Below are 22,232 nucleotides of genomic sequence, written 5' to 3'. Positions count from 1 at the left end.
ATTGATTGATTGATTGATTGATTGATTGATTGATTGATTGATGATTGATGCAGCACAACAGTCAAATAGTGGAGTGGAGTAGGGGAACAGCAAACAGCCAATAAAGCAGCCCGCCCGCTCGCCTGCCCGCCACAATGGACCTACCTGTGTACACTAGATGGATGTGATGGAATGTACTGTCGTCCCTACATTTCAAGAAGAAGTAAGAATTGCAGTTGCAACAAAGCCTTGCTTGCCTACAAAGAGAGCAGCAATTTGGATTTGTTACTATGTTACCTAGAAGAATAACAAACTGTGCAAGGATGGAGGTTGTAGGAGCAAGGAGAAGTTGTCTGTAAAGTTGGTGGATGCCTATTTTCCATTTTGCAGTCCCTTGTCTCCCTCTTGTGGCCTCCTGGAGGCAACTAGCTGTGCAAAAAAAAGACAGCCTGGCGGCCGGCTGTTGCAGTGTTGCCCTCTCAGGCAACACTGAGTGACTGACTGAGCCTCACCGTCTTATATAAAGTTCAGACGGAACTTTGCACGTGTCATAGTGGAGCCCTCAGGATTCCAGAGCCAGCTTTCTGACATCATAATGGGGCCTCAGAGATAAAAGCCTGGGCCCAGGCAGTGTTGGTCAGTGCTGCTCAGCAGGCAGCACTGGACTGGACTGGATTACAGCTGATACAAGGTGTGAAGGAACAAGGGGTGGTTGTGGGCATGCACTTGCTGCCGCTGCCAGTGTTTATCTGCATGGCAGCAGGGCATTTGGGCGTTGCCAGGAAGGCGTTTTTATGTAGATTCCTCCTCTTTCAGCACTGCATTGTGGTGCAAGCAAAAGAAGCAAATCCTGTCTGGCTTCCTCTCCGGCCTTTATTCACCTCCCGTGTAGCTGTGAGTGTGTGAGCCTGCAGGGCCCCATGGAATTGCCTAGAAGTAGGCTGAATCGCTGCAAGGGCTGAACAGCAGTATCGGGCAGGCTCGGGCAACGCGCGGCCCGTTCGGGTTATCGCTTCTCGGCCTTTTGGCTAAGATCAAGTGTAGTATCTGTTCTTATCAGTTTAATATCTGATACGTCCCCTATCTGGGGACCATATATTAAATGGATTTTTAGAACAGGGAGATGGAAATAGAGCTTGCTCTGTCCACTCCACGCATTGACCTGGTATTGCAGTATTTCCAGGACCGGTGCACCCTTTCCTTATGTGTTGACTAAAAGCAGATTCCAAAAGTGTTTTTTGTCTTTGCTATTGTTTCTGTCTTTCTGAAGGGATCTCCCCTTTTAATCCCATTATTTCAACACCTGTTGGACAATGCATGAGTGATAATGAGCTCATTGATTAAATGCAATTAATGAATAGATTGCCACCTCTTGTTGTGTGTCGTCTGTGTTTCTGTGTTTCCGGCATTTCACATTGGAACACCTCATTCACCTTCCTTGTCTTCTCTCCGCCCTCCCTTTTAGGTAAGTTAAAGAGCTGCACCTGAGCCAGCCACTGATTGATTGATTGATTGATTGATTGATTGATTGATTGATTGATTGATGCAGCACAACAGTCAAATAGTGGAGTGGAGTAGGGGAACAGCAAACAGCCAATAAAGCAGCCCGCCCGCTCGCCTGCCCGCCACAATGGACCTACCTGTGTACACTAGATGGATGTGATGGAATGTACTGTCGTCCCTACATTTCAAGAAGAAGTAAGAATTGCAGTTGCAACAAAGCCTTGCTTGCCTACAAAGAGAGCAGCAATTTGGATTTGTTACTATGTTACCTAGAAGAATAACAAACTGTGCAAGGATGGAGGTTGTAGGAGCAAGGAGAAGTTGTCTGTAAAGTTGGTGGATGCCTATTTTCCATTTTGCAGTCCCTTGTCTCCCTCTTGTGGCCTCCTGGAGGCAACTAGCTGTGCAAAAAAAAGACAGCCTGGCGGCCGGCTGTTGCAGTGTTGCCCTCTCAGGCAACACTGAGTGACTGACTGAGCCTCACCGTCTTATATAAAGTTCAGACGGAACTTTGCACGTGTCATAGTGGAGCCCTCAGGATTCCAGAGCCAGCTTTCTGACATCATAATGGGGCCTCAGAGATAAAAGCCTGGGCCCAGGCAGTGTTGGTCAGTGCTGCTCAGCAGGCAGCACTGGACTGGACTGGATTACAGCTGATACAAGGTGTGAAGGAACAAGGGGTGGCTGTGGGCATGCACTTGCTGCCGCTGCCAGTGTTTATCTGCATGGCAGCAGGGCATTTGGGCGTTGCCAGGAAGGCGTTTTTATGTAGATTCCTCCTCTTTCAGCACTGCATTGTGGTGCAAGCAAAAGAAGCAAATCCTGTCTGGCTTCCTCTCCGGCCTTTATTCACCTCCCGTGTAGCTGTGAGTGTGTGAGCCTGCAGGGCCCCATGGAATTGCCTAGAAGTAGGCTGAATCGCTGCAAGGGCTGAACAGCAGTATCGGGCAGGCTCGGGCAACGCGCGGCCCGTTCGGGTTATCGCTTCTCGGCCTTTTGGCTAAGATCAAGTGTAGTATCTGTTCTTATCAGTTTAATATCTGATACGTCCCCTATCTGGGGACCATATATTAAATGGATTTTTAGAACAGGGAGATGGAAATAGAGCTTGCTCTGTCCACTCCACGCATTGACCTGGTATTGCAGTATTTCCAGGACCGGTGCACCCTTTCCTTATGTGTTGACTAAAAGCAGATTCCAAAAGTGTTTTTTTGTCTTTGCTATTGTTTCTGTCTTTCTGAAGGGATCTCCCCTTTTAATCCCATTATTTCAACACCTGTTGGACAATGCATGAGTGATAATGAGCTCATTGATTAAATGCAATTAATGAATAGATTGCCACCTCTTGTTGTGTGTCGTCTGTGTTTCTGTGTTTCCGGCATTTCACATTGGAACACCTCATTCACCTTCCTTGTCTTCTCTCCGCCCTCCCTTTTAGGTAAGTTAAAGAGCTGCACCTGAGCCAGCCACTGATTGATTGATTGATTGATTGATTGATTGATTGATTGATTGATTGATTGATTGATGCAGCACAACAGTCAAATAGTGGAGTGGAGTAGGGGAACAGCAAACAGCCAATAAAGCAGCCCGCCCGCTCGCCTGCCCGCCACAATGGACCTACCTGTGTACACTAGATGGATGTGATGGAATGTACTGTCGTCCCTACATTTCAAGAAGAAGTAAGAATTGCAGTTGCAACAAAGCCTTGCTTGCCTACAAAGAGAGCAGCAATTTGGATTTGTTACTATGTTACCTAGAAGAATAACAAACTGTGCAAGGATGGAGGTTGTAGGAGCAAGGAGAAGTTGTCTGTAAAGTTGGTGGATGCCTATTTTCCATTTTGCAGTCCCTTGTCTCCCTCTTGTGGCCTCCTGGAGGCAACTAGCTGTGCAAAAAAAAGACAGCCTGGCGGCCGGCTGTTGCAGTGTTGCCCTCTCAGGCAACACTGAGTGACTGACTGAGCCTCACCGTCTTATATAAAGTTCAGACGGAACTTTGCACGTGTCATAGTGGAGCCCTCAGGATTCCAGAGCCAGCTTTCTGACATCATAATGGGGCCTCAGAGATAAAAGCCTGGGCCCAGGCAGTGTTGGTCAGTGCTGCTCAGCAGGCAGCACTGGACTGGACTGGATTACAGCTGATACAAGGTGTGAAGGAACAAGGGGTGGTTGTGGGCATGCACTTGCTGCCGCTGCCAGTGTTTATCTGCATGGCAGCAGGGCATTTGGGCGTTGCCAGGAAGGCGTTTTTATGTAGATTCCTCCTCTTTCAGCACTGCATTGTGGTGCAAGCAAAAGAAGCAAATCCTGTCTGGCTTCCTCTCCGGCCTTTATTCACCTCCCGTGTAGCTGTGAGTGTGTGAGCCTGCAGGGCCCCATGGAATTGCCTAGAAGTAGGCTGAATCGCTGCAAGGGCTGAACAGCAGTATCGGGCAGGCTCGGGCAACGCGCGGCCCGTTCGGGTTATCGCTTCTCGGCCTTTTGGCTAAGATCAAGTGTAGTATCTGTTCTTATCAGTTTAATATCTGATACGTCCCCTATCTGGGGACCATATATTAAATGGATTTTTAGAACAGGGAGATGGAAATAGAGCTTGCTCTGTCCACTCCACGCATTGACCTGGTATTGCAGTATTTCCAGGACCGGTGCACCCTTTCCTTATGTGTTGACTAAAAGCAGATTCCAAAAGTGTTTTTTGTCTTTGCTATTGTTTCTGTCTTTCTGAAGGGATCTCCCCTTTTAATCCCATTATTTCAACACCTGTTGGACAATGCATGAGTGATAATGAGCTCATTGATTAAATGCAATTAATGAATAGATTGCCACCTCTTGTTGTGTGTCGTCTGTGTTTCTGTGTTTCCGGCATTTCACATTGGAACACCTCATTCACCTTCCTTGTCTTCTCTCCGCCCTCCCTTTTAGGTAAGTTAAAGAGCTGCACCTGAGCCAGCCACTGATTGATTGATTGATTGATTGATTGATTGATTGATTGATTGATTGATTGATTGATTGATGCAGCACAACAGTCAAATAGTGGAGTGGAGTAGGGGAACAGCAAACAGCCAATAAAGCAGCCCGCCCGCTCGCCTGCCCGCCACAATGGACCTACCTGTGTACACTAGATGGATGTGATGGAATGTACTGTCGTCCCTACATTTCAAGAAGAAGTAAGAATTGCAGTTGCAACAAAGCCTTGCTTGCCTACAAAGAGAGCAGCAATTTGGATTTGTTACTATGTTACCTAGAAGAATAACAAACTGTGCAAGGATGGAGGTTGTAGGAGCAAGGAGAAGTTGTCTGTAAAGTTGGTGGATGCCTATTTTCCATTTTGCAGTCCCTTGTCTCCCTCTTGTGGCCTCCTGGAGGCAACTAGCTGTGCAAAAAAAAGACAGCCTGGCGGCCGGCTGTTGCAGTGTTGCCCTCTCAGGCAACACTGAGTGACTGACTGAGCCTCACCGTCTTATATAAAGTTCAGACGGAACTTTGCACGTGTCATAGTGGAGCCCTCAGGATTCCAGAGCCAGCTTTCTGACATCATAATGGGGCCTCAGAGATAAAAGCCTGGGCCCAGGCAGTGTTGGTCAGTGCTGCTCAGCAGGCAGCACTGGACTGGACTGGATTACAGCTGATACAAGGTGTGAAGGAACAAGGGGTGGCTGTGGGCATGCACTTGCTGCCGCTGCCAGTGTTTATCTGCATGGCAGCAGGGCATTTGGGCGTTGCCAGGAAGGCGTTTTTATGTAGATTCCTCCTCTTTCAGCACTGCATTGTGGTGCAAGCAAAAGAAGCAAATCCTGTCTGGCTTCCTCTCCGGCCTTTATTCACCTCCCGTGTAGCTGTGAGTGTGTGAGCCTGCAGGGCCCCATGGAATTGCCTAGAAGTAGGCTGAATCGCTGCAAGGGCTGAACAGCAGTATCGGGCAGGCTCGGGCAACGCGCGGCCCGTTCGGGTTATCGCTTCTCGGCCTTTTGGCTAAGATCAAGTGTAGTATCTGTTCTTATCAGTTTAATATCTGATACGTCCCCTATCTGGGGACCATATATTAAATGGATTTTTAGAACAGGGAGATGGAAATAGAGCTTGCTCTGTCCACTCCACGCATTGACCTGGTATTGCAGTATTTCCAGGACCGGTGCACCCTTTCCTTATGTGTTGACTAAAAGCAGATTCCAAAAGTGTTTTTTGTCTTTGCTATTGTTTCTGTCTTTCTGAAGGGATCTCCCCTTTTAATCCCATTATTTCAACACCTGTTGGACAATGCATGAGTGATAATGAGCTCATTGATTAAATGCAATTAATGAATAGATTGCCACCTCTTGTTGTGTGTCGTCTGTGTTTCTGTGTTTCCGGCATTTCACATTGGAACACCTCATTCACCTTCCTTGTCTTCTCTCCGCCCTCCCTTTTAGGTAAGTTAAAGAGCTGCACCTGAGCCAGCCACTGATTGATTGATTGATTGATTGATTGATTGATTGATTGATTGATTGCAGCACAACAGTCAAATAGTGGAGTGGAGTAGGGGAACAGCAAACAGCCAATAAAGCAGCCCGCCCGCTCGCCTGCCCGCCACAATGGACCTACCTGTGTACACTAGATGGATGTGATGGAATGTACTGTCGTCCCTACATTTCAAGAAGAAGTAAGAATTGCAGTTGCAACAAAGCCTTGCTTGCCTACAAAGAGAGCAGCAATTTGGATTTGTTACTATGTTACCTAGAAGAATAACAAACTGTGCAAGGATGGAGGTTGTAGGAGCAAGGAGAAGTTGTCTGTAAAGTTGGTGGATGCCTATTTTCCATTTTGCAGTCCCTTGTCTCCCTCTTGTGGCCTCCTGGAGGCAACTAGCTGTGCAAAAAAAAGACAGCCTGGCGGCCGGCTGTTGCAGTGTTGCCCTCTCAGGCAACACTGAGTGACTGACTGAGCCTCACCGTCTTATATAAAGTTCAGACGGAACTTTGCACGTGTCATAGTGGAGCCCTCAGGATTCCAGAGCCAGCTTTCTGACATCATAATGGGGCCTCAGAGATAAAAGCCTGGGCCCAGGCAGTGTTGGTCAGTGCTGCTCAGCAGGCAGCACTGGACTGGACTGGATTACAGCTGATACAAGGTGTGAAGGAACAAGGGGTGGCTGTGGGCATGCACTTGCTGCCGCTGCCAGTGTTTATCTGCATGGCAGCAGGGCATTTGGGCGTTGCCAGGAAGGCGTTTTTATGTAGATTCCTCCTCTTTCAGCACTGCATTGTGGTGCAAGCAAAAGAAGCAAATCCTGTCTGGCTTCCTCTCCGGCCTTTATTCACCTCCCGTGTAGCTGTGAGTGTGTGAGCCTGCAGGGCCCCATGGAATTGCCTAGAAGTAGGCTGAATCGCTGCAAGGGCTGAACAGCAGTATCGGGCAGGCTCGGGCAACGCGCGGCCCGTTCGGGTTATCGCTTCTCGGCCTTTTGGCTAAGATCAAGTGTAGTATCTGTTCTTATCAGTTTAATATCTGATACGTCCCCTATCTGGGGACCATATATTAAATGGATTTTTAGAACAGGGAGATGGAAATAGAGCTTGCTCTGTCCACTCCACGCATTGACCTGGTATTGCAGTATTTCCAGGACCGGTGCACCCTTTCCTTATGTGTTGACTAAAAGCAGATTCCAAAAGTGTTTTTTGTCTTTGCTATTGTTTCTGTCTTTCTGAAGGGATCTCCCCTTTTAATCCCATTATTTCAACACCTGTTGGACAATGCATGAGTGATAATGAGCTCATTGATTAAATGCAATTAATGAATAGATTGCCACCTCTTGTTGTGTGTCGTCTGTGTTTCTGTGTTTCCGGCATTTCACATTGGAACACCTCATTCACCTTCCTTGTCTTCTCTCCGCCCTCCCTTTTAGGTAAGTTAAAGAGCTGCACCTGAGCCAGCCACTGATTGATTGATTGATTGATTGATTGATTGATTGATTGATTGATGCAGCACAACAGTCAAATAGTGGAGTGGAGTAGGGGAACAGCAAACAGCCAATAAAGCAGCCCGCCCGCTCGCCTGCCCGCCACAATGGACCTACCTGTGTACACTAGATGGATGTGATGGAATGTACTGTCGTCCCTACATTTCAAGAAGAAGTAAGAATTGCAGTTGCAACAAAGCCTTGCTTGCCTACAAAGAGAGCAGCAATTTGGATTTGTTACTATGTTACCTAGAAGAATAACAAACTGTGCAAGGATGGAGGTTGTAGGAGCAAGGAGAAGTTGTCTGTAAAGTTGGTGGATGCCTATTTTCCATTTTGCAGTCCCTTGTCTCCCTCTTGTGGCCTCCTGGAGGCAACTAGCTGTGCAAAAAAAAGACAGCCTGGCGGCCGGCTGTTGCAGTGTTGCCCTCTCAGGCAACACTGAGTGACTGACTGAGCCTCACCATCTTATATAAAGTTCAGACGGAACTTTGCACGTGTCATAGTGGAGCCCTCAGGATTCCAGAGCCAGCTTTCTGACATCATAATGGGGCCTCAGAGATAAAAGCCTGGGCCCAGGCAGTGTTGGTCAGTGCTGCTCAGCAGGCAGCACTGGACTGGACTGGATTACAGCTGATACAAGGTGTGAAGGAACAAGGGGTGGCTGTGGGCATGCACTTGCTGCCGCTGCCAGTGTTTATCTGCATGGCAGCAGGGCATTTGGGCGTTGCCAGGAAGGCGTTTTTATGTCGATTCCTCCTCTTTCAGCACTGCATTGTGGTGCAAGCAAAAGAAGCAAATCCTGTCTGGCTTCCTCTCCGGCCTTTATTCACCTCCCGTGTAGCTGTGAGTGTGTGAGCCTGCAGGGCCCCATGGAATTGCCTAGAAGTAGGCTGAATCGCTGCAAGGGCTGAACAGCAGTATCGGGCAGGCTCGGGCAACGCGCGGCCCGTTCGGGTTATCGCTTCTCGGCCTTTTGGCTAAGATCAAGTGTAGTATCTGTTCTTATCAGTTTAATATCTGATACGTCCCCTATCTGGGGACCATATATTAAATGGATTTTTAGAACAGGGAGATGGAAATAGAGCTTGCTCTGTCCACTCCACGCATTGACCTGGTATTGCAGTATTTCCAGGACCGGTGCACCCTTTCCTTATGTGTTGACTAAAAGCAGATTCCAAAAGTGTTTTTTGTCTTTGCTATTGTTTCTGTCTTTCTGAAGGGATCTCCCCTTTTAATCCCATTATTTCAACACCTGTTGGACAATGCATGAGTGATAATGAGCTCATTGATTAAATGCAATTAATGAATAGATTGCCACCTCTTGTTGTGTGTCGTCTGTGTTTCTGTGTTTCCGGCATTTCACATTGGAACACCTCATTCACCTTCCTTGTCTTCTCTCCGCCCTCCCTTTTAGGTAAGTTAAAGAGCTGCACCTGAGCCAGCCACTGATTGATTGATTGATTGATTGATTGATTGATTGATTGATTGATTGATTGATTGATGCAGCACAACAGTCAAATAGTGGAGTGGAGTAGGGGAACAGCAAACAGCCAATAAAGCAGCCCGCCCGCTCGCCTGCCCGCCACAATGGACCTACCTGTGTACACTAGATGGATGTGATGGAATGTACTGTCGTCCCTACATTTCAAGAAGAAGTAAGAATTGCAGTTGCAACAAAGCCTTGCTTGCCTACAAAGAGAGCAGCAATTTGGATTTGTTACTATGTTACCTAGAAGAATAACAAACTGTGCAAGGATGGAGGTTGTAGGAGCAAGGAGAAGTTGTCTGTAAAGTTGGTGGATGCCTATTTTCCATTTTGCAGTCCCTTGTCTCCCTCTTGTGGCCTCCTGGAGGCAACTAGCTGTGCAAAAAAAAGACAGCCTGGCGGCCGGCTGTTGCAGTGTTGCCCTCTCAGGCAACACTGAGTGACTGACTGAGCCTCACCGTCTTATATAAAGTTCAGACGGAACTTTGCACGTGTCATAGTGGAGCCCTCAGGATTCCAGAGCCAGCTTTCTGACATCATAATGGGGCCTCAGAGATAAAAGCCTGGGCCCAGGCAGTGTTGGTCAGTGCTGCTCAGCAGGCAGCACTGGACTGGACTGGATTACAGCTGATACAAGGTGTGAAGGAACAAGGGGTGGCTGTGGGCATGCACTTGCTGCCGCTGCCAGTGTTTATCTGCATGGCAGCAGGGCATTTGGGCGTTGCCAGGAAGGCGTTTTTATGTCGATTCCTCCTCTTTCAGCACTGCATTGTGGTGCAAGCAAAAGAAGCAAATCCTGTCTGGCTTCCTCTCCGGCCTTTATTCACCTCCCGTGTAGCTGTGAGTGTGTGAGCCTGCAGGGCCCCATGGAATTGCCTAGAAGTAGGCTGAATCGCTGCAAGGGCTGAACAGCAGTATCGGGCAGGCTCGGGCAACGCGCGGCCCGTTCGGGTTATCGCTTCTCGGCCTTTTGGCTAAGATCAAGTGTAGTATCTGTTCTTATCAGTTTAATATCTGATACGTCCCCTATCTGGGGACCATATATTAAATGGATTTTTAGAACAGGGAGATGGAAATAGAGCTTGCTCTGTCCACTCCACGCATTGACCTGGTATTGCAGTATTTCCAGGACCGGTGCACCCTTTCCTTATGTGTTGACTAAAAGCAGATTCCAAAAGTGTTTTTTGTCTTTGCTATTGTTTCTGTCTTTCTGAAGGGATCTCCCCTTTTAATCCCATTATTTCAACACCTGTTGGACAATGCATGAGTGATAATGAGCTCATTGATTAAATGCAATTAATGAATAGATTGCCACCTCTTGTTGTGTGTCGTCTGTGTTTCTGTGTTTCCGGCATTTCACATTGGAACACCTCATTCACCTTCCTTGTCTTCTCTCCGCCCTCCCTTTTAGGTAAGTTAAAGAGCTGCACCTGAGCCAGCCACTGATTGATTGATTGATTGATTGATTGATTGATTGATTGATGCAGCACAACAGTCAAATAGTGGAGTGGAGTAGGGGAACAGCAAACAGCCAATAAAGCAGCCCGCCCGCTCGCCTGCCCGCCACAATGGACCTACCTGTGTACACTAGATGGATGTGATGGAATGTACTGTCGTCCCTACATTTCAAGAAGAAGTAAGAATTGCAGTTGCAACAAAGCCTTGCTTGCCTACAAAGAGAGCAGCAATTTGGATTTGTTACTATGTTACCTAGAAGAATAACAAACTGTGCAAGGATGGAGGTTGTAGGAGCAAGGAGAAGTTGTCTGTAAAGTTGGTGGATGCCTATTTTCCATTTTGCAGTCCCTTGTCTCCCTCTTGTGGCCTCCTGGAGGCAACTAGCTGTGCAAAAAAAAGACAGCCTGGCGGCCGGCTGTTGCAGTGTTGCCCTCTCAGGCAACACTGAGTGACTGACTGAGCCTCACCGTCTTATATAAAGTTCAGACGGAACTTTGCACGTGTCATAGTGGAGCCCTCAGGATTCCAGAGCCAGCTTTCTGACATCATAATGGGGCCTCAGAGATAAAAGCCTGGGCCCAGGCAGTGTTGGTCAGTGCTGCTCAGCAGGCAGCACTGGACTGGACTGGATTACAGCTGATACAAGGTGTGAAGGAACAAGGGGTGGCTGTGGGCATGCACTTGCTGCCGCTGCCAGTGTTTATCTGCATGGCAGCAGGGCATTTGGGCGTTGCCAGGAAGGCGTTTTTATGTAGATTCCTCCTCTTTCAGCACTGCATTGTGGTGCAAGCAAAAGAAGCAAATCCTGTCTGGCTTCCTCTCCGGCCTTTATTCACCTCCCGTGTAGCTGTGAGTGTGTGAGCCTGCAGGGCCCCATGGAATTGCCTAGAAGTAGGCTGAATCGCTGCAAGGGCTAAACAGCAGTATCGGGCAGGCTCGGGCAACGCGCGGCCCGTTCGGGTTATCGCTTCTCGGCCTTTTGGCTAAGATCAAGTGTAGTATCTGTTCTTATCAGTTTAATATCTGATACGTCCCCTATCTGGGGACCATATATTAAATGGATTTTTAGAACAGGGAGATGGAAATAGAGCTTGCTCTGTCCACTCCACGCATTGACCTGGTATTGCAGTATTTCCAGGACCGGTGCACCCTTTCCTTATGTGTTGACTAAAAGCAGATTCCAAAAGTGTTTTTTGTCTTTGCTATTGTTTCTGTCTTTCTGAAGGGATCTCCCCTTTTAATCCCATTATTTCAACACCTGTTGGACAATGCATGAGTGATAATGAGCTCATTGATTAAATGCAATTAATGAATAGATTGCCACCTCTTGTTGTGTGTCGTCTGTGTTTCTGTGTTTCCGGCATTTCACATTGGAACACCTCATTCACCTTCCTTGTCTTCTCTCCGCCCTCCCTTTTAGGTAAGTTAAAGAGCTGCACCTGAGCCAGCCACTGATTGATTGATTGATTGATTGATTGATTGATTGATTGATGCAGCACAACAGTCAAATAGTGGAGTGGAGTAGGGGAACAGCAAACAGCCAATAAAGCAGCCCGCCCGCTCGCCTGCCCGCCACAATGGACCTACCTGTGTACACTAGATGGATGTGATGGAATGTACTGTCGTCCCTACATTTCAAGAAGAAGTAAGAATTGCAGTTGCAACAAAGCCTTGCTTGCCTACAAAGAGAGCAGCAATTTGGATTTGTTACTATGTTACCTAGAAGAATAACAAACTGTGCAAGGATGGAGGTTGTAGGAGCAAGGAGAAGTTGTCTGTAAAGTTGGTGGATGCCTATTTTCCATTTTGCAGTCCCTTGTCTCCCTCTTGTGGCCTCCTGGAGGCAACTAGCTGTGCAAAAAAAAGACAGCCTGGCGGCCGGCTGTTGCAGTGTTGCCCTCTCAGGCAACACTGAAGGCAACACTGAGTGACTGACTGAGCCTCACCGTCTTATATAAAGTTCAGACGGAACTTTGCACGTGTCATAGTGGAGCCCTCAGGATTCCAGAGCCAGCTTTCTGACATCATAATGGGGCCTCAGAGATAAAAGCCTGGGCCCAGGCAGTGTTGGTCAGTGCTGCTCAGCAGGCAGCACTGGACTGGACTGGATTACAGCTGATACAAGGTGTGAAGGAACAAGGGGTGGCTGTGGGCATGCACTTGCTGCCGCTGCCAGTGTTTATCTGCATGGCAGCAGGGCATTTGGGCGTTGCCAGGAAGGCGTTTTTATGTAGATTCCTCCTCTTTCAGCACTGCATTGTGGTGCAAGCAAAAGAAGCAAATCCTGTCTGGCTTCCTCTCCGGCCTTTATTCACCTCCCGTGTAGCTGTGAGTGTGTGAGCCTGCAGGGCCCCATGGAATTGCCTAGAAGTAGGCTGAATCGCTGCAAGGGCTGAACAGCAGTATCGGGCAGGCTCGGGCAACGCGCGGCCTGTTCGGGTTATCGCTTCTCGGCCTTTTGGCTAAGATCAAGTGTAGTATCTGTTCTTATCAGTTTAATATCTGATACGTCCCCTATCTGGGGACCATATATTAAATGGATTTTTAGAACAGGGAGATGGAAATAGAGCTTGCTCTGTCCACTCCACGCATTGACCTGGTATTGCAGTATTTCCAGGACCGGTGCACCCTTTCCTTATGTGTTGACTAAAAGCAGATTCCAAAAGTGTTTTTTGTCTTTGCTATTGTTTCTGTCTTTCTGAAGGGATCTCCCCTTTTAATCCCATTATTTCAACACCTGTTGACCAATGCATGAGTGATAATGAGCTCATTGATTAAATGCAATTAATGAATAGATTGCCACCTCTTGTTGTGTGTCGTCTGTGTTTCTGTGTTTCCGGCATTTCACATTGGAACACCTCATTCACCTTCCTTGTCTTCTCTCCGCCCTCCCTTTTAGGTAAGTTAAAGAGCTGCACCTGAGCCAGCCACTGATTGATTGATTGATTGATTGATTGATTGATTGATTGATTGATTGATTGATTGATTGATGCAGCACAACAGTCAAATAGTGGAGTGGAGTAGGGGAACAGCAAACAGCCAATAAAGCAGCCCGCCCGCTCGCCTGCCCGCCACAATGGACCTACCTGTGTACACTAGATGGATGTGATGGAATGTACTGTCGTCCCTACATTTCAAGAAGAAGTAAGAATTGCAGTTGCAACAAAGCCTTGCTTGCCTACAAAGAGAGCAGCAATTTGGATTTGTTACTATGTTACCTAGAAGAATAACAAACTGTGCAAGGATGGAGGTTGTAGGAGCAAGGAGAAGTTGTCTGTAAAGTTGGTGGATGCCTATTTTCCATTTTGCAGTCCCTTGTCTCCCTCTTGTGGCCTCCTGGAGGCAACTAGCTGTGCAAAAAAAAGACAGCCTGGCGGCCGGCTGTTGCAGTGTTGCCCTCTCAGGCAACACTGAGTGACTGACTGAGCCTCACCGTCTTATATAAAGTTCAGACGGAACTTTGCACGTGTCATAGTGGAGCCCTCAGGATTCCAGAGCCAGCTTTCTGACATCATAATGGGGCCTCAGAGATAAAAGCCTGGGCCCAGGCAGTGTTGGTCAGTGCTGCTCAGCAGGCAGCACTGGACTGGACTGGATTACAGCTGATACAAGGTGTGAAGGAACAAGGGGTGGCTGTGGGCATGCACTTGCTGCCGCTGCCAGTGTTTATCTGCATGGCAGCAGGGCATTTGGGCGTTGCCAGGAAGGCGTTTTTATGTAGATTCCTCCTCTTTCAGCACTGCATTGTGGTGCAAGCAAAAGAAGCAAATCCTGTCTGGCTTCCTCTCCGGCCTTTATTCACCTCCCGTGTAGCTGTGAGTGTGTGAGCCTGCAGGGCCCCATGGAATTGCCTAGAAGTAGGCTGAATCGCTGCAAGGGCTAAACAGCAGTATCGGGCAGGCTCGGGCAACGCGCGGCCCGTTCGGGTTATCGCTTCTCGGCCTTTTGGCTAAGATCAAGTGTAGTATCTGTTCTTATCAGTTTAATATCTGATACGTCCCCTATCTGGGGACCATATATTAAATGGATTTTTAGAACAGGGAGATGGAAATAGAGCTTGCTCTGTCCACTCCACGCATTGACCTGGTATTGCAGTATTTCCAGGACCGGTGCACCCTTTCCTTATGTGTTGACTAAAAGCAGATTCCAAAAGTGTTTTTTGTCTTTGCTATTGTTTCTGTCTTTCTGAAGGGATCTCCCCTTTTAATCCCATTATTTCAACACCTGTTGGACAATGCATGAGTGATAATGAGCTCATTGATTAAATGCAATTAATGAATAGATTGCCACCTCTTGTTGTGTGTCGTCTGTGTTTCTGTGTTTCCGGCATTTCACATTGGAACACCTCATTCACCTTCCTTGTCTTCTCTCCGCCCTCCCTTTTAGGTAAGTTAAAGAGCTGCACCTGAGCCAGCCACTGATTGATTGATTGATTGATTGATTGATTGATTGATTGATTGATGCAGCACAACAGTCAAATAGTGGAGTGGAGTAGGGGAACAGCAAACAGCCAATAAAGCAGCCCGCCCGCTCGCCTGCCCGCCACAATGGACCTACCTGTGTACACTAGATGGATGTGATGGAATGTACTGTCGTCCCTACATTTCAAGAAGAAGTAAGAATTGCAGTTGCAACAAAGCCTTGCTTGCCTACAAAGAGAGCAGCAATTTGGATTTGTTACTATGTTACCTAGAAGAATAACAAACTGTGCAAGGATGGAGGTTGTAGGAGCAAGGAGAAGTTGTCTGTAAAGTTGGTGGATGCCTATTTTCCATTTTGCAGTCCCTTGTCTCCCTCTTGTGGCCTCCTGGAGGCAACTAGCTGTGCAAAAAAAAGACAGCCTGGCGGCCGGCTGTTGCAGTGTTGCCCTCTCAGGCAACACTGAGTGACTGACTGAGCCTCACCGTCTTATATAAAGTTCAGACGGAACTTTGCACGTGTCATAGTGGAGCCCTCAGGATTCCAGAGCCAGCTTTCTGACATCATAATGGGGCCTCAGAGATAAAAGCCTGGGCCCAGGCAGTGTTGGTCAGTGCTGCTCAGCAGGCAGCACTGGACTGGACTGGATTACAGCTGATACAAGGTGTGAAGGAACAAGGGGTGGCTGTGGGCATGCACTTGCTGCCGCTGCCAGTGTTTATCTGCATGGCAGCAGGGCATTTGGGCGTTGCCAGGAAGGCGTTTTTATGTAGATTCCTCCTCTTTCAGCACTGCATTGTGGTGCAAGCAAAAGAAGCAAATCCTGTCTGGCTTCCTCTCCGGCCTTTATTCACCTCCCGTGTAGCTGTGAGTGTGTGAGCCTGCAGGGCCCCATGGAATTGCCTAGAAGTAGGCTGAATCGCTGCAAGGGCTGAACAGCAGTATCGGGCAGGCTCGGGCAACGCGCGGCCCGTTCGGGTTATCGCTTCTCGGCCTTTTGGCTAAGATCAAGTGTAGTATCTGTTCTTATCAGTTTAATATCTGATACGTCCCCTATCTGGGGACCATATATTAAATGGATTTTTAGAACAGGGAGATGGAAATAGAGCTTGCTCTGTCCACTCCACGCATTGACCTGGTATTGCAGTATTTCCAGGACCGGTGCACCCTTTCCTTATGTGTTGACTAAAAGCAGATTCCAAAAGTGTTTTTTGTCTTTGCTATTGTTTCTGTCTTTCTGAAGGGATCTCCCCTTTTAATCCCATTATTTCAACACCTGTTGGACAATGCATGAGTGATAATGAGCTCATTGATTAAATGCAATTAATGAATAGATTGCCACCTCTTGTTGTGTGTCGTCTGTGTTTCTGTGTTTCCGGCATTTCACATTGGAACACCTCATTCACCTTCCTTGTCTTCTCTCCGCCCTCCCTTTTAGGTAAGTTAAAGAGCTGCACCTGAGCCAGCCACTGATTGATTGATTGATTGATTGATTGATTGATTGATTGATTGATTGATGCAGCACAACAGTCAAATAGTGGAGTGGAGTAGGGGAACAGCAAACAGCCAATAAAGCAGCCCGCCCGCTCGCCTGCCCGCCACAATGGACCTACCTGTGTACACTAGATGGATGTGATGGAATGTACTGTCGTCCCTACATTTCAAGAAGAAGTAAGAATTGCAGTTGCAACAAAGCCTTGCTTGCCTACAAAGAGAGCAGCAATTTGGATTTGTTACTATGTTACCTAGAAGAATAACAAACTGTGCAAGGATGGAGGTTGTAGGAGCAAGGAGAAGTTGTCTGTAAAGTTGGTGGATGCCTATTTTCCATTTTGCAGTCCCTTGTCTCCCTCTTGTGGCCTCCTGGAGGCAACTAGCTGTGCAAAAAAAAGACAGCCTGGCGGCCGGCTGTTGCAGTGTTGCCCTCTCAGGCAACACTGAGTGACTGACTGAGCCTCACCGTCTTATATAAAGTTCAGACGGAACTTTGCACGTGTCATAGTGGAGCCCTCAGGATTCCAGAGCCAGCTTTCTGACATCATAATGGGGCCTCAGAGATAAAAGCCTGGGCCCAGGCAGTGTTGGTCAGTGCTGCTCAGCAGGCAGCACTGGACTGGACTGGATTACAGCTGATACAAGGTGTGAAGGAACAAGGGGTGGCTGTGGGCATGCACTTGCTGCCGCTGCCAGTGTTTATCTGCATGGCAGCAGGGCATTTGGGCGTTGCCAGGAAGGCGTTTTTATGTAGATTCCTCCTCTTTCAGCACTGCATTGTGGTGCAAGCAAAAGAAGCAAATCCTGTCTGGCTTCCTCTCCGGCCTTTATTCACCTCCCGTGTAGCTGTGAGTGTGTGAGCCTGCAGGGCCCCATGGAATTGCCTAGAAGTAGGCTGAATCGCTGCAAGGGCTGAACAGCAGTATCGGGCAGGCTCGGGCAACGCGCGGCCCGTTCGGGTTATCGCTTCTCGGCCTTTTGGCTAAGATCAAGTGTAGTATCTGTTCTTATCAGTTTAATATCTGATACGTCCCCTATCTGGGGACCATATATTAAATGGATTTTTAGAACAGGGAGATGGAAATAGAGCTTGCTCTGTCCACTCCACGCATTGACCTGGTATTGCAGTATTTCCAGGACCGGTGCACCCTTTCCTTATGTGTTGACTAAAAGCAGATTCCAAAAGTGTTTTTTGTCTTTGCTATTGTTTCTGTCTTTCTGAAGGGATCTCCCCTTTTAATCCCATTATTTCAACACCTGTTGGACAATGCATGAGTGATAATGAGCTCATTGATTAAATGCAATTAATGAATAGATTGCCACCTCTTGTTGTGTGTCGTCTGTGTTTCTGTGTTTCCGGCATTTCACATTGGAACACCTCATTCACCTTCCTTGTCTTCTCTCCGCCCTCCCTTTTAGGTAAGTTAAAGAGCTGCACCTGAGCCAGCCACTGATTGATTGATTGATTGATTGATTGATTGATTGATTGATTGATTGATGCAGCACAACAGTCAAATAGTGGAGTGGAGTAGGGGAACAGCAAACAGCCAATAAAGCAGCCCGCCCGCTCGCCTGCCCACCACAATGGACCTACCTGTGTACACTAGATGGATGTGATGGAATGTACTGTCGTCCCTACATTTCAAGAAGAAGTAAGAATTGCAGTTGCAACAAAGCCTTGCTTGCCTACAAAGAGAGCAGCAATTTGGATTTGTTACTATGTTACCTAGAAGAATAACAAACTGTGCAAGGATGGAGGTTGTAGGAGCAAGGAGAAGTTGTCTGTAAAGTTGGTGGATGCCTATTTTCCATTTTGCAGTCCCTTGTCTCCCTCTTGTGGCCTCCTGGAGGCAACTAGCTGTGCAAAAAAAAGACAGCCTGGCGGCCGGCTGTTGCAGTGTTGCCCTCTCAGGCAACACTGAGTGACTGACTGAGCCTCACCGTCTTATATAAAGTTCAGACGGAACTTTGCACGTGTCATAGTGGAGCCCTCAGGATTCCAGAGCCAGCTTTCTGACATCATAATGGGGCCTCAGAGATAAAAGCCTGGGCCCAGGCAGTGTTGGTCAGTGCTGCTCAGCAGGCAGCACTGGACTGGACTGGATTACAGCTGATACAAGGTGTGAAGGAACAAGGGGTGGCTGTGGGCATGCACTTGCTGCCGCTGCCAGTGTTTATCTGCATGGCAGCAGGGCATTTGGGCGTTGCCAGGAAGGCGTTTTTATGTCGATTCCTCCTCTTTCAGCACTGCATTGTGGTGCAAGCAAAAGAAGCAAATCCTGTCTGGCTTCCTCTCCGGCCTTTATTCACCTCCCGTGTAGCTGTGAGTGTGTGAGCCTGCAGGGCCCCATGGAATTGCCTAGAAGTAGGCTGAATCGCTGCAAGGGCTGAACAGCAGTATCGGGCAGGCTCGGGCAACGCGCGGCCCGTTCGGGTTATCGCTTCTCGGCCTTTTGGCTAAGATCAAGTGTAGTATCTGTTCTTATCAGTTTAATATCTGATACGTCCCCTATCTGGGGACCATATATTAAATGGATTTTTAGAACAGGGAGATGGAAATAGAGCTTGCTCTGTCCACTCCACGCATTGACCTGGTATTGCAGTATTTCCAGGACCGGTGCACCCTTTCCTTATGTGTTGACTAAAAGCAGATTCCAAAAGTGTTTTTTGTCTTTGCTATTGTTTCTGTCTTTCTGAAGGGATCTCCCCTTTTAATCCCATTATTTCAACACCTGTTGGACAATGCATGAGTGATAATGAGCTCATTGATTAAATGCAATTAATGAATAGATTGCCACCTCTTGTTGTGTGTCGTCTGTGTTTCTGTGTTTCCGGCATTTCACATTGGAACACCTCATTCACCTTCCTTGTCTTCTCTCCGCCCTCCCTTTTAGGTAAGTTAAAGAGCTGCACCTGAGCCAGCCACTGATTGATTGATTGATTGATTGATTGATTGATTGATTGATTGATTGATTGATTGATTGATGCAGCACAACAGTCAAATAGTGGAGTGGAGTAGGGGAACAGCAAACAGCCAATAAAGCAGCCCGCCCGCTCGCCTGCCCGCCACAATGGACCTACCTGTGTACACTAGATGGATGTGATGGAATGTACTGTCGTCCCTACATTTCAAGAAGAAGTAAGAATTGCAGTTGCAACAAAGCCTTGCTTGCCTACAAAGAGAGCAGCAATTTGGATTTGTTACTATGTTACCTAGAAGAATAACAAACTGTGCAAGGATGGAGGTTGTAGGAGCAAGGAGAAGTTGTCTGTAAAGTTGGTGGATGCCTATTTTCCATTTTGCAGTCCCTTGTCTCCCTCTTGTGGCCTCCTGGAGGCAACTAGCTGTGCAAAAAAAAGACAGCCTGGCGGCCGGCTGTTGCAGTGTTGCCCTCTCAGGCAACACTGAGTGACTGACTGAGCCTCACCGTCTTATATAAAGTTCAGACGGAACTTTGCACGTGTCATAGTGGAGCCCTCAGGATTCCAGAGCCAGCTTTCTGACATCATAATGGGGCCTCAGAGATAAAAGCCTGGGCCCAGGCAGTGTTGGTCAGTGCTGCTCAGCAGGCAGCACTGGACTGGACTGGATTACAGCTGATACAAGGTGTGAAGGAACAAGGGGTGGCTGTGGGCATGCACTTGCTGCCGCTGCCAGTGTTTATCTGCATGGCAGCAGGGCATTTGGGCGTTGCCAGGAAGGCGTTTTTATGTCGATTCCTCCTCTTTCAGCACTGCATTGTGGTGCAAGCAAAAGAAGCAAATCCTGTCTGGCTTCCTCTCCGGCCTTTATTCACCTCCCGTGTAGCTGTGAGTGTGTGAGCCTGCAGGGCCCCATGGAATTGCCTAGAAGTAGGCTGAATCGCTGCAAGGGCTGAACAGCAGTATCGGGCAGGCTCGGGCAACGCGCGGCCCGTTCGGGTTATCGCTTCTCGGCCTTTTGGCTAAGATCAAGTGTAGTATCTGTTCTTATCAGTTTAATATCTGATACGTCCCCTATCTGGGGACCATATATTAAATGGATTTTTAGAACAGGGAGATGGAAATAGAGCTTGCTCTGTCCACTCCACGCATTGACCTGGTATTGCAGTATTTCCAGGACCGGTGCACCCTTTCCTTATGTGTTGACTAAAAGCAGATTCCAAAAGTGTTTTTTGTCTTTGCTATTGTTTCTGTCTTTCTGAAGGGATCTCCCCTTTTAATCCCATTATTTCAACACCTGTTGGACAATGCATGAGTGATAATGAGCTCATTGATTAAATGCAATTAATGAATAGATTGCCACCTCTTGTTGTGTGTCGTCTGTGTTTCTGTGTTTCCGGCATTTCACATTGGAACACCTCATTCACCTTCCTTGTCTTCTCTCCGCCCTCCCTTTTAGGTAAGTTAAAGAGCTGCACCTGAGCCAGCCACTGATTGATTGATTGATTGATTGATTGATTGATTGATTGATTGATTGATTGATTGATGCAGCACAACAGTCAAATAGTGGAGTGGAGTAGGGGAACAGCAAACAGCCAATAAAGCAGCCCGCCCGCTCGCCTGCCCGCCACAATGGACCTACCTGTGTACACTAGATGGATGTGATGGAATGTACTGTCGTCCCTACATTTCAAGAAGAAGTAAGAATTGCAGTTGCAACAAAGCCTTGCTTGCCTACAAAGAGAGCAGCAATTTGGATTTGTTACTATGTTACCTAGAAGAATAACAAACTGTGCAAGGATGGAGGTTGTAGGAGCAAGGAGAAGTTGTCTGTAAAGTTGGTGGATGCCTATTTTCCATTTTGCAGTCCCTTGTCTCCCTCTTGTGGCCTCCTGGAGGCAACTAGCTGTGCAAAAAAAAGACAGCCTGGCGGCCGGCTGTTGCAGTGTTGCCCTCTCAGGCAACACTGAGTGACTGACTGAGCCTCACCGTCTTATATAAAGTTCAGACGGAACTTTGCACGTGTCATAGTGGAGCCCTCAGGATTCCAGAGCCAGCTTTCTGACATCATAATGGGGCCTCAGAGATAAAAGCCTGGGCCCAGGCAGTGTTGGTCAGTGCTGCTCAGCAGGCAGCACTGGACTGGACTGGATTACAGCTGATACAAGGTGTGAAGGAACAAGGGGTGGCTGTGGGCATGCACTTGCTGCCGCTGCCAGTGTTTATCTGCATGGCAGCAGGGCATTTGGGCGTTGCCAGGAAGGCGTTTTTATGTAGATTCCTCCTCTTTCAGCACTGCATTGTGGTGCAAGCAAAAGAAGCAAATCCTGTCTGGCTTCCTCTCCGGCCTTTATTCACCTCCCGTGTAGCTGTGAGTGTGTGAGCCTGCAGGGCCCCATGGAATTGCCTAGAAGTAGGCTGAATCGCTGCAAGGGCTGAACAGCAGTATCGGGCAGGCTCGGGCAACGCGCGGCCCGTTCGGGTTATCGCTTCTCGGCCTTTTGGCTAAGATCAAGTGTAGTATCTGTTCTTATCAGTTTAATATCTGATACGTCCCCTATCTGGGGACCATATATTAAATGGATTTTTAGAACAGGGAGATGGAAATAGAGCTTGCTCTGTCCACTCCACGCATTGACCTGGTATTGCAGTATTTCCAGGACCGGTGCACCCTTTCCTTATGTGTTGACTAAAAGCAGATTCCAAAAGTGTTTTTTGTCTTTGCTATTGTTTCTGTCTTTCTGAAGGGATCTCCCCTTTTAATCCCATTATTTCAACACCTGTTGGACAATGCATGAGTGATAATGAGCTCATTGATTAAATGCAATTAATGAATAGATTGCCACCTCTTGTTGTGTGTCGTCTGTGTTTCTGTGTTTCCGGCATTTCACATTGGAACACCTCATTCACCTTCCTTGTCTTCTCTCCGCCCTCCCTTTTAGGTAAGTTAAAGAGCTGCACCTGAGCCAGCCACTGATTGATTGATTGATTGATTGATTGATTGATTGATTGATTGATTGATTGATTGATTGAT

At 47.8% G+C, this 22,232-nt stretch overlaps 15 non-coding genes across 15 annotated transcripts; all 15 read left to right on the top strand.

Moving 5' to 3' along the window:
• Positions 1-987: 987 nt before the first annotated feature.
• Positions 988-1,178, top strand: LOC142733461 (U2 spliceosomal RNA). Its single transcript, XR_012880102.1, has one exon. It is a non-coding gene; the product is annotated as a U2 spliceosomal RNA (small nuclear RNA).
• A 1,284-nt stretch (positions 1,179-2,462) lies between these two features.
• Positions 2,463-2,653, top strand: LOC142733460 (U2 spliceosomal RNA). The gene has a single exon (XR_012880101.1). It is a non-coding gene; the product is annotated as a U2 spliceosomal RNA (small nuclear RNA).
• A 1,293-nt stretch (positions 2,654-3,946) lies between these two features.
• LOC142733459 (U2 spliceosomal RNA) lies at positions 3,947-4,137 on the top strand. The gene has a single exon (XR_012880100.1). It is a non-coding gene; the product is annotated as a U2 spliceosomal RNA (small nuclear RNA).
• Positions 4,138-5,433: 1,296 nt separating this feature from the next.
• Positions 5,434-5,624, top strand: LOC142733457 (U2 spliceosomal RNA). The gene has a single exon (XR_012880098.1). It is a non-coding gene; the product is annotated as a U2 spliceosomal RNA (small nuclear RNA).
• A 1,281-nt stretch (positions 5,625-6,905) lies between these two features.
• On the top strand, positions 6,906-7,096 carry LOC142733456 (U2 spliceosomal RNA). The gene has a single exon (XR_012880097.1). It is a non-coding gene; the product is annotated as a U2 spliceosomal RNA (small nuclear RNA).
• A 1,280-nt stretch (positions 7,097-8,376) lies between these two features.
• Positions 8,377-8,567, top strand: LOC142733455 (U2 spliceosomal RNA). The gene has a single exon (XR_012880096.1). It is a non-coding gene; the product is annotated as a U2 spliceosomal RNA (small nuclear RNA).
• A 1,292-nt stretch (positions 8,568-9,859) lies between these two features.
• On the top strand, positions 9,860-10,050 carry LOC142733454 (U2 spliceosomal RNA). The gene has a single exon (XR_012880095.1). It is a non-coding gene; the product is annotated as a U2 spliceosomal RNA (small nuclear RNA).
• A 1,276-nt stretch (positions 10,051-11,326) lies between these two features.
• Positions 11,327-11,517, top strand: LOC142733453 (U2 spliceosomal RNA). Its single transcript, XR_012880094.1, has one exon. It is a non-coding gene; the product is annotated as a U2 spliceosomal RNA (small nuclear RNA).
• Positions 11,518-12,805: 1,288 nt separating this feature from the next.
• LOC142733451 (U2 spliceosomal RNA) lies at positions 12,806-12,996 on the top strand. The gene has a single exon (XR_012880093.1). It is a non-coding gene; the product is annotated as a U2 spliceosomal RNA (small nuclear RNA).
• A 1,296-nt stretch (positions 12,997-14,292) lies between these two features.
• LOC142733450 (U2 spliceosomal RNA) lies at positions 14,293-14,483 on the top strand. The gene has a single exon (XR_012880092.1). It is a non-coding gene; the product is annotated as a U2 spliceosomal RNA (small nuclear RNA).
• A 1,280-nt stretch (positions 14,484-15,763) lies between these two features.
• LOC142733449 (U2 spliceosomal RNA) lies at positions 15,764-15,954 on the top strand. Its single transcript, XR_012880091.1, has one exon. It is a non-coding gene; the product is annotated as a U2 spliceosomal RNA (small nuclear RNA).
• Positions 15,955-17,238: 1,284 nt separating this feature from the next.
• On the top strand, positions 17,239-17,429 carry LOC142733448 (U2 spliceosomal RNA). The gene has a single exon (XR_012880090.1). It is a non-coding gene; the product is annotated as a U2 spliceosomal RNA (small nuclear RNA).
• Positions 17,430-18,713: 1,284 nt separating this feature from the next.
• Positions 18,714-18,904, top strand: LOC142733447 (U2 spliceosomal RNA). The gene has a single exon (XR_012880089.1). It is a non-coding gene; the product is annotated as a U2 spliceosomal RNA (small nuclear RNA).
• A 1,296-nt stretch (positions 18,905-20,200) lies between these two features.
• On the top strand, positions 20,201-20,391 carry LOC142733445 (U2 spliceosomal RNA). Its single transcript, XR_012880087.1, has one exon. It is a non-coding gene; the product is annotated as a U2 spliceosomal RNA (small nuclear RNA).
• A 1,292-nt stretch (positions 20,392-21,683) lies between these two features.
• On the top strand, positions 21,684-21,874 carry LOC142733444 (U2 spliceosomal RNA). Its single transcript, XR_012880086.1, has one exon. It is a non-coding gene; the product is annotated as a U2 spliceosomal RNA (small nuclear RNA).
• Positions 21,875-22,232: the final 358 nt, after the last annotated feature.

The sequence above is a fragment of the Rhinoderma darwinii genome, unplaced genomic scaffold (assembly GCF_050947455.1).
Source record: "Rhinoderma darwinii isolate aRhiDar2 unplaced genomic scaffold, aRhiDar2.hap1 Scaffold_954, whole genome shotgun sequence".
Lineage (NCBI taxonomy): Eukaryota > Metazoa > Chordata > Amphibia > Anura > Rhinodermatidae > Rhinoderma > Rhinoderma darwinii.
Note: the sequence above shows the minus strand (reverse complement) of the source record. Positions and strands in the feature narration are given on the sequence as shown.